Below are 16048 nucleotides of genomic sequence, written 5' to 3' on the forward strand. Positions count from 1 at the left end.
TAGTTATAGAGAATTTGGCACAGTGCCTGTCATATAGTAAGCACCATATACTGTAATTGATAACTATGATGATGATGATAGCCCCACAACAACTTCATGAGCTTGATGGTACTATCAGATGAAGGAAAGAGATAGAGACAGAAAGATAAAGAGGGACAGAGAGAAACAGAAAATCATAGAGGGACAGAAAGAAGGGGAAAGGGAAAGGAAACAGAAGGGATGAAAAAGACAGAAAAGAGGAGAGAGATAGGAAAGACAGGAGAGATATAAAGAAAGAAAGAGAAGGGTGGAAAGAGGTAGAGAGAGAAAGGGAAAAGATACATAGAAGGAAGAGATCAAGACAAAAAGAGAGATACAGAGCAAGTAAGCATGATTGGGTTGTTATTCAGGAAAGGTAACAAGGAACTAAAGGTTCAGAATTTCAAATGCAGCCCATTGAAAAGTCACAAGATATCATGAGAGATCACTAGAATAAGAATCAGGAAAAGTGGGTTCAAGTGCCAGCTCTGGCCCTAATTGTGAGAAACTGAATATATTTAGGTATCTATTATGTTAGACCTTGGGCTGAGAAGGTAGATGTGATAAAATCCCTGCTCTCAATGGACTTATAACTTAAATGCAGAGGTTTTAGATCTGCAGTTCTCAACTCCCAAAGACCCCAAGGCTGAAATCTGTTTCAGGGAGTCCCTGAACTTGTATGGGAAAACAGTTAAATTTTTATATTACTCTAAGGAAGTGAGAGAAGGGGATAATATAATGCCTACTGTGTGCCAGGCACTTTGCTAAGCACTTTTTATAAATATTATTTCATTCTATCCTCACAGGGAGATAGGTGCTATTATTAACCCCATTTTACAGTTGAGGAAACTGAGGCAGATAGAGATTAAATGTTTTACCATGATCACATAGCTAGCAAGTATCTGAAGCTGGATTTTAACTTGGTCTTTCTGACTTCAGGCCCAGAGCTCTATCCATTGAATTACCAATTTCCTCTATAAATAATTGGTTTCCTTTGTAATCCACTCCACTGACTGCCAAAAGGGTACAAAAAATAAAATAAGAAAGATCTGATCTGATGGAACTTGTTGAAGAATTAAATGACAGAATGAAAAGCTGGGCTGATCATATAGCAAAAGGAAGGGATGGAAAGTTGCCAGAAGGCTCTGCCAGAATTCTCTCAATGTCAGGAGAAACTGAGGGAGACATCCAGCATAGTAAATGAACTTGCCTATGTCAATCTCATAGGAGGATCTGCATAAAAGTTAGTAGGGATAGGCTGGCATGAATAGGTTTGGCTACAGGAAACTTCCAACTCAAAAACAAATCCATTTCAGTATTTGAGTTAACAAAATTAGGAACTGCCTTCCCTTTTTTCTCTCTCTGGTCTTGGTGCCCTGGGCTGTTTTTGTGATTTGTGAATTGCAGAGCTCTATGGGAGTTGTATCTTCAAGATCTGAACACAAGGGATATCTGAGTTCTGTCTATGTAAAAAAAAAGGAAAAAAATGAAGTTTAGAGGTAGTAGCTTCCCCATGATCACATAGCTAATAAATGCTAATATATGCCTGTGCTCCAGCTGGATTATATATTATCTTGCACTGTTCACTCATTGTTCCTTTTGAGAACGATTGTCTCTCCAGCTAAAGCATCTATTCCTTGGCTGGCAATACTTCTAGTACTCAATTTGTTGAGGACTTGTTGATGTTCCCTATTTTTAATGTGACTCTTGGCAGAGATTGCACAGCCTAATGGAAAGAGAACTGTTTCTGGGGAATAGGAGATTCAGGTTTAGTTCCAGGATGAGGCTCCAATTTCTAGCCCCATGACTCTGGGCAAGTCACTCTACTTAGCCTCTGAGACGTCTACTGCAGAAGGAAGAAGGCAAGACAAAAGGAAGAATTGTGGGGAAGTCTGAAGTTTCATTTTGGACGGCAATGGCTAAGAAGACTGGGGCCAAGATGAAGCCCTGTGAAGAGATGGTTGTCATAGGTTGTCTTTCTTCTTCTGGAAGGACAGGATACTGCTGAAACTCCTTTGCTCACAAAAAGCTGCAAGCTGATGATACTATTATCTTGAGCAAGATAACTTGCCCATTCTTAACTGCTCTCCTATGGCCAAGACAAAGTCTAGCTCTAGAGAGGGAGTGAAGATCTGAAGCCATCTTAGATGGTGCAGACTTTTTTGTGGTTGTATGTGTTTTTATAAATGTATGCTTTACATGTTCACACATATGTGCATATGTATACATGAATACATGTGTGTATGTACAAGTAAATGTATATGTTTAGGTACTGGAGTCTTGTGGGGATATTTGTCCATGAGTGTAAGGAGGCTTAAGTAAGTGCACAGGAATATTTTATATTCCTATATTCAGTGAGTCTATGGAGGGAAGGAGGAAGGGAAGAATAGGAGCACTTATAGATATGTATAGATCTGGAAGAAGGCCAATGTCACAGACTCATACATGAAAGGATCATTCTAGGTCATCCAATCAAATCATTTTACAGTTAAAGAAACTAAGGTCAAAATGAATTAAATGACTTGCCCAACATCACAAAGGTGGCACAATAAAGATCAGAAACCAGACCCTCTCACTCTAAATCCTGTGTTCCTTCTTCTGTGCCCCACTGCCACTATGAACATATCTGGAGGCAGTATATATATGGGTGAGCAGGTGTGCATCAATGAGCAGATGTATGAGCATGTAGATGTATGGGGAGCATGGACAAATAATATAGAAGAGTTTAGGGCATGAAAGGTACTGGAGTGTAGGTTTAAGTGGGTGACACTGCACGCCAAGTATATCACTTTCTTGTCTTATCTTATTGCTTCTCAGTATATTAGGACAACAAGATTTTTTTTTAAGACCAAAAAAGCTTTCATCATATAGATGTCCGTCATATAAGTGACAGCAGTAAAAGGCTGGAGTGAGATTTCATGAAACAGAACATCCAACTGATAATAAGAACAGGCTCATACAGAAGAAAAAGGAAAATGAGAACAAGCTTAATCCCATCTTATAAGGATAAATGGAATCACAGGTTACCTCCAGACTTGAAGAGGTATGTGTGTCTGTGTGTGTGTCTATGTAAGAGGGAGGAGGGAGGGAGGAGCATATGTCTGTATAGTTTTATCATGAGAATTGTGTATGCTCATATGTATATCTCAGGATATGGATGGTGGCTATACATACTCTTAGTTCAATGGAAAAAATACAAAAATGCAAGTCAGAATACCTAAGCCAAGAGTTCTTAACCTAGTGTCCACAGATGCCCATCAGTTTTTTTTGGGGGGGAGGGAGGAAGGGACTGAAAAAAACCATAACTTCATTTTCTTGCATGTCCCCAATGCCTGGAATTCTCTCACTCATCATCTCCACCTTCTGAACTCCCTTGGCTAGCTTTAGGTGCCAAGTCAAATCTCATTTCCTACAGGAAGTTTTTCCCCATCCTCCTTAATGCTGCTGCTTTTTGAATTTATGACCAAAGAAGAACTAGAGATCACTATTAACTACAAAATAGAAAATTTTGATTATATCCAATTGAAAAGTTTTTGTACAAACTAATGCAGGCAAGATTAGAAGGGAAACAATAAACTAGGAAAACATTTTTACAGTCAAAGATTCTGATAAAGGCCTCATTTCCAAAATATATAGAGAATTGACTCTAATTTATAAGAAATCAAGCTATTCTCCAATTGATAAATGGTCAAAGGATATGAACAGACAATTCTCAGACGAAGAAATTAAAACTATCTCTAGCCATATGAAAATATGCTCCAAATCATTTTTAATCAGAGAAATGCAAATTAAGACAACTCTGAGATACCACTACACACCTGTCAGATTGGCTAAGATGACAGGAAAAAATAATGATGAATGTTGGAGAGGATGCAGGAAAACTGGGACACTGATACATTGTTGGTGGAGTTGTGAATGAATCCAACCATTCTGGAGAACAATCTGGAATTATGCCCAAAAAGTTATCAAACTGTGCATACCCTTTGATCCACCAGTGTTTCTGCTGGGTTTATACCCTAAGGAGATACTAAAGAAGGGAAAAGGACCTGTATGTGCCAAAATGTTTGTGGCAGCCCTGTTTGTAGTGGCTAGAAACTGGAAAATGAATGGATGCCCATCAATTGGAGAATGGTTGAGTAAATTGTGGTATGAATGTTATGGAATATTATTATTCTGTAAGAAATGACCAGCAGGATGACTACAAAGAGGCTTGGAGAGACTTACATGAACTGATGCTGAGTGAAATGAGCAGAACCAGGATATCATTATATACCTCAACAACGATAGCGTATGAGGATGTTTTCTGATGGAAGTGGATTTCTTCGACAAAGAGAAGATCTAATCAGTTTCAATTGATCAAAGATGGACAGAAGCAGCTACACCCAAAGAAAGAACACTAGGAATGAATGTAAACTGCTTGCATTTTTGTTTTTCTTCCCAGGTTATTTATACCTTCTGAATCCAATTCTCCCTGTGCAACAAGAGAACTGTTTGGTTCTGCACACATATAGTGTATCTAAGATCTACTGTAACCTATTTAACATGTATAGGACTGCTTGCCATCTGGGGGAGGGGGTGGAGTAAGGGAGGGGAAAAATCGGAACAGAAGTGAGTGCAAGGGATAATGTTGTAAAAAATTACTCTGGCATGGGTTCTGTCAATAAAAAGTTATTAAAAAAATGCTACTGCCTTCCCTCTATTATTTATCTCCAATGTACCTTGAGTACCTGTGTGTGTTTATGTACATATTTGTGTGTATGCATATACACATAAAAATATTATAGGGTTATATATGTAGCTATATATAGATACAATATATTTGCATACACAGCTTATTTGCAAAAAGTCATTTGCTTGCTGTTTTTCCCATTAGACTATGAGCTTTTCAAGAATAGGGACTATCTTTTGGCTTTCTTTGTACTGCTAACATTTAACATTGTTCCTGGTACAAAGTAGATGCTTACTATATATCTACTGCTATCGGGTTATAAGAAATGATGAGCAGATAGATTACAGAAAAACCTAGAAAGACTTACATGAACTGATGCTTAGTGAAATGAGCATAAAAATTGTGTGAAGATCAACTATGACAGAAAGTTTATTTAGCTCTTTATTTTTAGCTCTGTATTTAGCTCTTCTCAGCAAGACAGTGATTCAAGACAATTCAAAAAGACTCATAATGGAAAATGCTTTCCACATTCAGAGGAAGAGTGGAGTCTGAAGGCAGATCAAAACATACTATTTTCATTTTTTTTATGTTTTTTTTCCTTTGCTTTTGTTTTTCTTTCACAACATGACTAATGTGGAAATGTTTTACATGATTGCACATGTATAATCTATATCAGACTGCTTACTGTCTTGAGGGAGTGGGGGAGAAAGGAGGGAGAAAGAAAAATTTAGAATTCAAAAATCTTTTCAAAAAATGAATGTTGAAAATTATTTTTATTTTAATTTAATAGTAAATGGGGAAAATATTATTAAATTAAAAAATAAATATCTATAAACTTGATTGACCTCTGACTGCAACATTTCTTTCAAATATTTAAGCACATTATTCTGGGGGCCAGCTAGGTGGCACAGTGAATAGGGTATTGGCCCTGAAGTCAGGAGGATTTGAGTTCAAGTCCAGCCTTAGACACTTGACACTTACTAGTTATGTGACCCTGGACAAGTCGCTTAACCCCAATTGCCTCAATGCCCCCCCCCAAAAGAAGACAAGTTAGTGGCAAAGGCAGAAGTAGAACACAAATTTCCTGATTCCCAGGCTGATCATTATTCATTCCATTATACAGTGTTGAGCTCTCATGTTAATATTAATCCTGCTCTTCTTATTTCTTTTTTTTCTTTTTCCTCTTCTTTTTTTTTTTTTTAACTGAGGCAATTGGGGTTAAGTGACTTGCTCAGGGTCACACAGCTAGGAAGTATTACGTGTCTGAGATCAGATTTGAACTCAGGTCCTCCGGTCTTCAGGGCTGGTGCTCTATCTACTACACCAACTATCTGCCCCTTGCTCTTCTTACTTCACAGAGCCTTGATGACCAAACACATGTAAGGATTTTCCAACATCATTATTCCTGCCTTGGTGCCAGAACCTGAACAAAGACATAAATTGGAAGGAACACAGCTTTCAGCCTAGAGGCTCACTGGGCTCTCTGAACATCTCTTGAGTCTGGGTACTAACAACTCCTAACCATGTGACATTAAGTCTCTGAATCTGTTTCTATATCTATAAAATGGGGCCAATAATTCTCACCCTCTCTGCTTCAAAGGCTGATGCATGTAAAGTCCTGTGTGGTTTTGGGGGGGGGTGGGGGGAGGTTAGGGAAGCAGGTTGGATCTATGATTTAATTTCATTAGTGTGGAATTCTCTCTATAATTGCAGAAGAACAACTGAATCACTTGCAATCTTAAAGAGATGCTGAGGGTATTGAGAAATTAAGTGACAAAATTGCCCATAGTCTCACAACCAATATGCTTCAGAGGTGAGACTTGAACATAGGTCTTCCTGATTGAAAAGCTAAAACGGTATCCAATCTGTCAGGTTGCCTCACAACAATTTATTACAATTATCTCATTTTCGCCATCATCATCATCAGTTACACCAAGATCATATTTAATGAAATTTATAATAGAATAAAGATATAAAAATGCAATTTTTTTTTAATGTCAATATGACACCAGCAGAGATCCTTATGTGTAGTTTGGTGGGCCCTGTTTCTATGTAAATTTTAGTACTGTAAGGCAGTACAGTAGAGAAAGTTCCTGTTATCATATAATTACATTCTCATCACCGGCTGTCAAATAGTATTCAAGGCCCTCCACAAGGCATGCAAATTGAAGTCCCCACCACTGAAGATCTTCTGACAGAAACAGGTTCATTCCTTGGCAGAAATGTCAGAGAGATTTCCTATTCAAGTACAAATTGGAGCAGATGAACTCTGGGGTGCCATCCAGTTTTGAGAGTCCAAGATTCTCTGAGATACTTCTCCAGTGTAGCTATAGGAAAGGAGATAGATAGTGCAGTGGGTAAAGCACCAAGCCTGGAATCAGGAAGACCTTAAATTGAATCTAGCTTCATGTATTAGCTGTGTGACCCTGGGCAAGTCATTTAACCCTGTTTGTCTCACTTTCCTCATCTGTACAATGAGCTGGAGAAGGAAATGGCAAACCACTCTACTCTCTGCCAAAAAAACCCAATGGGGTCATGAAAAATGAGATACTAATGAAACAAATGAATAAGCATAAGCTATGGCAAAATCACTTGCCAACTGTCTCATCAGTAAAATGGAGATTATTACACTTGTACGGCCTACCTCGATTTCAATCTAAAACCACAAGGTGTGATGCTTAATAAATGTTCGACTGAACTGTCTTTTTATAAATGTGTTATCATTATAATATTCGGAAAAGAAGTCATTTCTCCAACATCCTCCTTTTCCCTTCCACTGAATCTACATCATCTTTGGCCACATTCCAACAGCTTGAATGAGACAATTATTTTTATAATACAATTCTAGAGGCACCAGTAATCTCTATCATATTCCCTCCTCATTCCCCTAGAATCTACTCCCAGCCTATTATTGATGCCTGAAATTCTACCATTAGAGATAAATTCTTTTGGCCAAAGAAAAACACAAGTATCCATGGGAAGAATGTTAGGCAGCAAATGGTTCATACCACAGCATCAGGCCCTGGGCCCAGAATGGCACAGGAAACAACAGAATCCTTTGGAAAAGAATAAAAAGGAAGTTTACATGGTACAACCCAGTGGAAAAAGCTGGCCTGGGAGTCAGAGGATCAAGTTTTGAGTCCCTGCTCTACCATTCACTGACTATGAAGCCTCCCTGGGCCCTGAGATCATCACCTATCAAATAAGCAGAGGTGATGAAAATTGGAGGGGAGGATGAGACAGGGACTTGGCTGAGCTCTGTGACAACAGCTCCTTTCCACGTTGCCAGTCTAACATTCTATGACTATAGTTGGGAGGGCAGTGTCTGTGAAGCATCAATCTTTGTATTCCTTTGTATTCCTAGCCTAGCAGGAGAACTCAGTAGTTAAAGTGAATTAAATTATGGCCCGGGACAAAGAGACCTTTCTGAGAGAAGAGCTGAATAGCCAGAAAGAATTCAGTCAATGCCAAAGGGATGAGAAATCATTATTCAATTTAATTCAGTTCAGCTAAAATTTATGAAGTGCCTACTGTGTGCCAGGAACTGTCCTTGGTTCTGGAGATACAAAATCAAAAAATGAAACAGTCTCTGACCTCAAACTGCTTACTCCCTTCTGTGGGAATACATGGACATAGAGAAGCGGATACAAAATATATACAAGGTAAATGTAAAAGGATTTGTCAGTGAAGGCCTTATCAGTAACAGCCTTATTTATGTTGGAGGCCATGACTGAGCTGAATTCTGAACTAAGAAAGGATTCTAGAAAAGAGAGTTGAGAATAGAATTCCTAGTCCTTCTATTTTTGTCTGCCTGCATTTTTGATTTCCTTTACAGGTTAATTGTACAGTATTTCAAAGTCTGATTCTTTTTGTACAGCAAAATAACTGTATGGCATATATACATATATTGTATTTAACATATACTTTAACATATTTAACATATATTGGTCAACCTGCCATCCAGGGGAGGTGGGGGGTGGGGGGGAAGGAGGGGGAAAATTGGAACAAAAGGTTTTGCAATTGTCGATGCTGAAAAATTACCCATGCATATATCTTGTAAATAAAAAGCTATAATAATAAAAAAAATTACCCAAAAATAACTGTTTAGTTGGAAAAAAAAAGAATAAAGAGGTGAGAAAAAAGGAATATCCCAGACATAAGAAATATATTCAAAGACAGGAGAGGAATAGAATAACAGGTCTAGTAGGGAATATAGTTTGGAGTATAAAGTATGTAAGGGATAATAAATAAGTCTAGGAAGAGAGATTGGAACCAGAAGGACAAGGGCTTTCCACATTGGGCCATTTGAGCTTGTCATTTATCCTATAGGCAATATGAAAGGGACAAGGGGTCATAGAATTCTTTTAGAGCTTGAGAGATGAAAGGGACTCCCAGGGATCATCTAGTCCAGACAGACACACACACACACATACACACACACACAGAGTATCTATCAGAGGGGGAAGTCAATGCTTATTAGAACTCAGTTGTTTATTAGAAAGGGATTGAAGGTAAGTAGAGGGAAAGGTGAAATTTTCACTAGTTTAGTGACCTTAGGCAAGCCACTTTGCTTTTCTGAGCTTAAGTTTCCTCTTCCATAAAATGAGAAATATGGTTTTTAATTCTTGTTATTATGAGCAGTATGATACAACAGAAAAAGTACTGACTCTGAATCAAAGGACCCAGGTTCAAATACTATCTCTGCTGCATACTGCTTGTGACTTTAGGTAAGTATCTTTGGGCCTCGGTTTCCTCATCTATAAATTGGGGAGGGTTGGCCTAGATTTAGGTGGCTCGTTAGGCGCCTCTGCCTCTAGCCTTTGAGACTATGATTCTATATAGAGTTTTACAGCCTTTAACATTCAATGCTCTAAAATCCCTTATAGTTCAGACATTCTGAATCTTTTGTTCTACCATTCTGTGTTCTAAGGTCACTTTGACCTCAAGGATGCTTATATTCATTGAAACTTCCAGGTCAGAAAAAAAACTTAGCCATTCATTTAAGCAGAAGGACTTTGTTTTACAAAGGACTCTCCATGCATTCACATATATATATATATATATACATATATGTGTATGTGTGTGTGTGTGTGTGTATATATATATATATATATATATATATAAATGAATGTATATATACACACCACACACACACACACACATACATACAGATCTCAATTTCTCTTTTAAATCAATAGAATTTAATAAATATTATTCAGTGCCTACTAAATACAAAGTAGAAACAAACTGCAAAACAAACTTTTTTCGAGAAAATGATATTCTATTGTTTCAGGTCAACTTCCACAAAGAGACTAAAAAAAGACTTAGGCTTCTGCTTCCAATTGAGATGTCTTTCTTCATACAGCGAGAATAATGTATTTGAAAGAATCAGCATCAAAGAACACCTTAGTTAGAACAGGCTTTGTTATCACTACTGTTTAGTCATTTTAGTCATGTCTGACTCTTCATAATCCCATTTGGTATTTTCACCAAATTGTATTGCAGAGATACTGGAGTGGTTTTCCATTTCCTTCTCCAACTCATTTTATAGATTACAAAACTGAGTCAAATAGGATTAAGTGACTTGCCTAAGATTATATAGCAAACAAGTATCAGAGGCTAGATTCAAATTCAGATCTTTCTGACTCCAAGCCAGAGCAGTGCCTCCAAGGATCCTTCCAACTTGGAGGGTGCCCTCAGTCACATAGGGAGTTAGCACTTGAACCCAATCTCGGTTATATTCCCAAGTTTTTCCACCCATTTCAGATCAGCTCCAATGAGGCAAGGATGGGAAGAAAGAGGAAGAAGCATAGATTACAATTCTACTAGGGAGAATTTGAACTAAGGAGTGTGCATATCTGTTTATACCAGGAATGTGAACCTCCTGAGGACAATCCAGTCTATCCTACACTAGTAGGACTCACTACTAATAAAAAGATTAGCTCCATTCTTAACATTTTCTGTGAGTCATAGACTCATTTGGCAATCTGGTGGAGCCCCTTCTCAGAATAATGTTATTAACTGCATAGAATACAAAGGAAACTAATTAATATTGAAACAGTTACCAAAATTCTTAAAAATTAAGTAGACATGAACCCCAGACATAAAGGAACTTCTCCAAATTAACTATCCAATTCAAGATGAGCTCTTAGGGACAGCTGTTTTTTCTCCCCAGGTGCATAGAGGATGCCTCCTTTGGAATGCCCTAATCCTTTTCCCTCTAAAATTGGGTTCCAGTCTCCTCCAGCAAGCATATCTTCCACTACTTTCCCCTTCCAATTCCATGGACTCTTTATTTTAGTCAATCTGGATAGCTCACTGCTGCTTCTCCTCATCTTCTCCTCCAACCACAGCCAGTTTCTATGTCTGCTCATGTCACCATTGTCCCAAACTCTGCTGCTTGTCAGCTTGCTCCTTATCCCTCAAGGCCCAAGATCAAAGGCTCTTTCTTCTGTGAAGCCTTCCCCAGTATTCTACCCTGTACCCTTCAATATTATTTTTTCCATAGCATTCCATATTCCTGTAAGGCCCTTATCAATTTCTGTCTTATTTTTCTGTCCTTTCCTTAAAAGTGCTTGTCCAATGTCTCACTGTACCATGGAGGTGATCCTGAGGATTTCAAATTTTTTGCCCCAGAGATGAAAAGCTTTGGCAGGTTCTATGAAGCTAGGAAATCTTCCAGTACAGGTCTAGCAATTTAGTCAGGCTCTCAACAAGCATTTATTAAGCACTTTACATGGGAGGCACTGTCCTAGGTTCCACAGATAGCAAGAAAAACAAAAAGACAATCTCTGCCTTCAAAAAGGTCATGTTCCAATGAAGGAAAGAACATGCAAACAAGTATATATATACAGATATATCTATATCTATATATAATATAAATAATTAATTACAAATATTTCATATATGATAATGGGAAATAATCTCAGGTAGAGATTATGCATCTCTTTCATTTGACAACCAGGATAACAAAACATGGAGAGAGATATATCATGGGAAAGTTTATCATAAGAACATTGGCTGACACCAGGGAATGGATTTTTCTTCCTAAAGCAGTCCATAAAATCATCCACTAAGGAGTTGAGATCTCTATCCACACTGATGAAATCACAGTTCCTAGAAATATTGAAATACACTATTAGATTATAAACCACACAAAGACGAGAATTTAATTAGCTGTACTTGTAATCTCATCCCTCTCATCCCAAGGATCAGAACACAGGGCTTTGTACATAATAAGTACTTTACAAATGTTTGCTAAAAGATAGAGAATGTTCATAATCCTCACTGGCTCTTTCTAGATGCAAAGCACAATATGGAGTAGGAGTAAGATAAAATCCCAATCATTCTTCAAGGACTCCCTCCTCCATGAAGCCTTCCCACATCTTTTTCCCCTCTCAATTTCCTAAAGCATTTGAGACTATATGACACATTTTAGCACACATCAAGCAGCCAATTGAGTTTCCTCTAGTCATAATTAATGTTAATTTATTACAATATCATTATAATTTATTTAATATAATTTATTGTTTAATAATAAAATTAACATTAATAACGAATCACTGTTCATGAAAATTATTAATTAATTATGATTATAATAATTAATGTTTGTGCAGCAGTTTGAAGTTTGCAAGATATTTTATGTGTTATTTTATTTAATCTTTATTAACAGTCCTAGAAGGCAGGACTCATTTTACGGAGGAGAAAACAGGCACACAGCTACTAAGTGTCTGCCTCAGAATTTGAACTGAGACCTTCCTAACTACAGGTCCAAAACCGTGTAGGACCAGATGTATGAACTTTTTGAAGTCAGGACCACATATATCCTAGTACCATATTTTATTCTTCTTTTTCTTCCCTATTTCATATTTACTTATGGTTGATAGAAATGTTAAAGAGGGTCCCTGGCTGGAAGTAGAAGTGATTCAAACATAGGAGCATGCAGTGGAACAGGTGAAGAGAGGCAAATTTAGCAAAGTTTACCCCCACCTTTAAAAAAAAAGATTTCTCAGAGTTGTTCAGAAATAGTTTATTGCTTTAGAATTATAAGTTTCAAAGCTAGAAAGGATCACAGAACTGAATGATAGCAGTAAAATATAAGAACATAGAGGGTCATAGCTGAAATGAATCTCAGAACATAAAATGTCATAGCAGTAACACAGAATTACAGAGAAATGATCTTGGTCAAAAAATGTTAGAAGCTGGAAGAAACCTGAAAGACTCTACTTCAACTCCTTCCTTTACTGGGGGGACAGAGAAAGTCAATGATTTGACCAATATCATACAAGTTGTAGGATTTGAAACTGGACTCCCTGATTCCAAATCCAGTGTTCCCAGATTGCCAGCATAGCCTAAGTTATTGGAGATTCTCTTTCCTAATAGTCCCCTCAACTCTTCTCCTCCTTATCAGTCATTGGATGGAAATAATCATAGAGTACAGTAATTACCCAGTACTTTACAAATGACTTCATGTTAGCTATTTGTGAGCTGGAGGCTCACAACTACCCTCTGAAGTAGCTATTATAGGTACTGGCTTTATCCCCATTTACAAATGAAGAAGAAACAAGGCTATAGAAAGGATAGGCTTTTTGCTGGAGACTTAATTCTTTTCCCTCTAGTATTAGGGATTTATAGAGACTTGGCTTCTAGCCAGAGAAGGGAAAGAAGTTTTGCCCTTCCTTAGGGAATCAAATCTCTAAAGATGGGGAACCAGGGAGCATGTGGGGCAAAGGAAATTAAGTCTTTTTAAGGGTATTTTTAAAAGTTTATTACAATTTGCTTTAGCATACAAATCACTTCTTCACGGCTTCCCTCTTGCCAAGATAGTCTTAATATTCTCCTTTAAAAAATCCTCCAACTAAACAAAAGTGACTGATGGACCAAGCTTAACTGTCAGTCCTATTTCGCATCCAAAGGTCACCAGGAAGTGAAGTCTTTAGAAAGGGGAGGCAACAACACTGCAGGACACTTGAGGAAGTATTAAGATTAGGAAAAAAAAGAAGGCTGGTTGGCTCAGGGAGAAGTTGTGAGCATGGAATCCTAGAAAAAGCCAATGTATTTTAAATTCTCTCCCCTTCTTCCTCCTCTTCTCCCCAACAATAATCCACCACTAACTGTGTGATTTTGGATGAATATAATGGATGAATAATTCAAGTTTTTCTTCTGGAGATTGCTAAGTGGCTCTCCTAGTGGTCCTGGAGTGAGGAAGACTGGAGTTCAAATGCAGACTCAGACACTTACTAGCTGCAAGACCCTGGACAAATGATTTAGCTTCTCTCGGACACGATTATGAAATGAGGAGTAGGATAAAAAATATTTCACAGGGTTGTTGTGAGGAGCAAATGAGAAAATATTTGGAAAAAGTGCTTAGCAAAGTGTCTGAACATAGTAAGTAGGTGTTTCATTAGTGAAGCTTCCCTTTACCTCAATCCAGGGATAGTGCAAAGTACTATTTTTACCTCTACTTTACAGAGCAAGCAACTGAAGCTCAGGAATTCACTTTCCCAGGGTTATGCAGCTTCAGGGCAGGGATCTTATCCCAGGACTCCAGCGAACAATGCAACAGGCCTTCCACTAAATCGCCACAAGTGACTTTAGTTCAGTGGGACTCGATTTCTGACAGCCTCCATAAGATGAGGGGGCTGGGCTCCAGGATCTCTGAGGCTCCTTCCAGCTGCAAATCGTCAGTGCATGGAAGAAGGAGGGGGCAGGGAGGTGGGACTTTTCCTCCATAACTCAAAACGAGGTCAGAGAAAGGAAAAAAAAAAAAAAAACAAGAGGGAGTGGGGAGGGAAGAAAAGGAATACCACCATCCAGGCTCAGCTCACAGAGCTCCCTGGGGTCTCTGCAGAGGCAGAGAAGGGGGGAGGAGGGGGACTGCGGTCACGGTCACGTAGTTCATAACCAAACAAATAGATTCCTTCCTTCGGCCTCCCTCCCCCACACCACGCGAGGAGGCCCCCTAACATGGGGGGACACATCCCGGACTAAGGAGTCCTTATTTTTGGTTTCCGTCTCTGAATGATACACTGTCGCTCCATCTCTACGAGCTCAGTTACACTTTCACAATCTCACACCGCACCCACGCTAAATAATCCTGAGTCTCACACCGAGACCGCACACTCACACCTAGCATCCCTCAGTCTCACAGACGGCACACACTCTCACCCCACACAACTTCACAATTATACACACACCGCACTCTCCCCGCCGCTCTCGCCCTCCTCCACACACCAACCAACCAGACTCACACCGTGCACTTTAGAGAATTGTTTCCTTTTAACTTTGTATCCCTTTTGCCAAGCATATAGTAGGTGCTTAACAAACACCACGCAGGGCTCCTCTCGCAGCCTCTCTCACACACAATCTCGGTCTCTCTGAGACACTCCCCCCCATTACAGGGCACGCTCACAATGACACCCCACTGTTTCTCAGACACGCCCCCAAATCTATATATGTTCCTGCTAGAGACCACAGACTACATACAGAGCGCACAGCCCCTCTCAGACGCCTGCGTGCGACACACCCCTACAGGTACATGTATACATCCCTCTAGCCTCCCGCTACAAACCCCCCACTCAGCCCCTCTGTAAAGCGCGCACAGGGGCACCACGCACACAGGTACGCTCCCCACACCACACAAACCCCACAAAACTACACAAGCACGTGCACAGGTCACGCACGGACCCCGCGACGCCCACCAGTGCCCACCGCCCGACGCGGAGCCTGCTACCTGAGGCGCGCGAGCCCGGCAGTCGGAGGCGGCAGGATCCCGGGCAGGAGGAGCCGAAGGGGCGGCTGTCGCAGACGCGGGGCTCGCGCCCGGGCGCCGGCAGTGCTGGAGATGGCAGCGCGCGGGCAGGGGGAGGCGGCTCGCCAGCCAGGTGCTCCCGCCGCGGAGGCAGAGAGGCTCGGAGGCTGCAGCGGCAACTCCTCCGCTTACGAGCCCCGCAGGGTTCTGGCTCTCCGGGCCCCAGCCCTGAAGCCCAATCAGGACAAGGGGAGGAGCCTCAGAGGGACGAAAGAGGGGAGGAGAAGAGGGAAGCCGCGCATGCGGACTGTTCCAAAAGAGAGGCTTCTAGGGGACTGAAGGGGCCTCCCGGGTTGGAGCAAGAGAAGTTGGAAAGGGGCGGGAAGGGTCAGGGAGTGAGTTAGAAAGGGAAACTTTGCGATCGAAGCTCTTCTTCCCTCTCTGCCCGCCTTTCTCTCCCCATTTCGTACTTTCACGTTTTCCTTTTCCCTCAAGTTTCCGTCTTATTCTTTCTCTCTTAAACCTTTCCTTAACGCGGGGCTCTATCCTCCCTCTCCCAGTCTTCCCTCTCCCTTCTCCCACCTTCACCCCCATTCTCTTTTTGCTCTCTC

At 40.0% G+C, this 16048-nt stretch overlaps 1 protein-coding gene across 1 annotated transcript in view; it reads right to left on the reverse strand.

Moving 5' to 3' along the window:
- The window catches only part of CAPN5 (calpain 5), a 145319-nt gene extending 129638 nt beyond the window's left edge, over positions 1–15681 (reverse strand). Inside the window, exon 1 of the mRNA XM_003764627.4 lies at positions 15420–15681. The gene's annotated coding sequence lies outside the window, so the exon portion shown is untranslated. The remainder of the gene's footprint in view (positions 1–15419) is intronic.
- Between the last annotated feature and the right edge of the window lie 367 nt (positions 15682–16048).

The sequence above is a fragment of the Sarcophilus harrisii genome, chromosome 3 (genome assembly GCF_902635505.1).
Source record: "Sarcophilus harrisii chromosome 3, mSarHar1.11, whole genome shotgun sequence".
Lineage (NCBI taxonomy): Eukaryota > Metazoa > Chordata > Mammalia > Dasyuromorphia > Dasyuridae > Sarcophilus > Sarcophilus harrisii.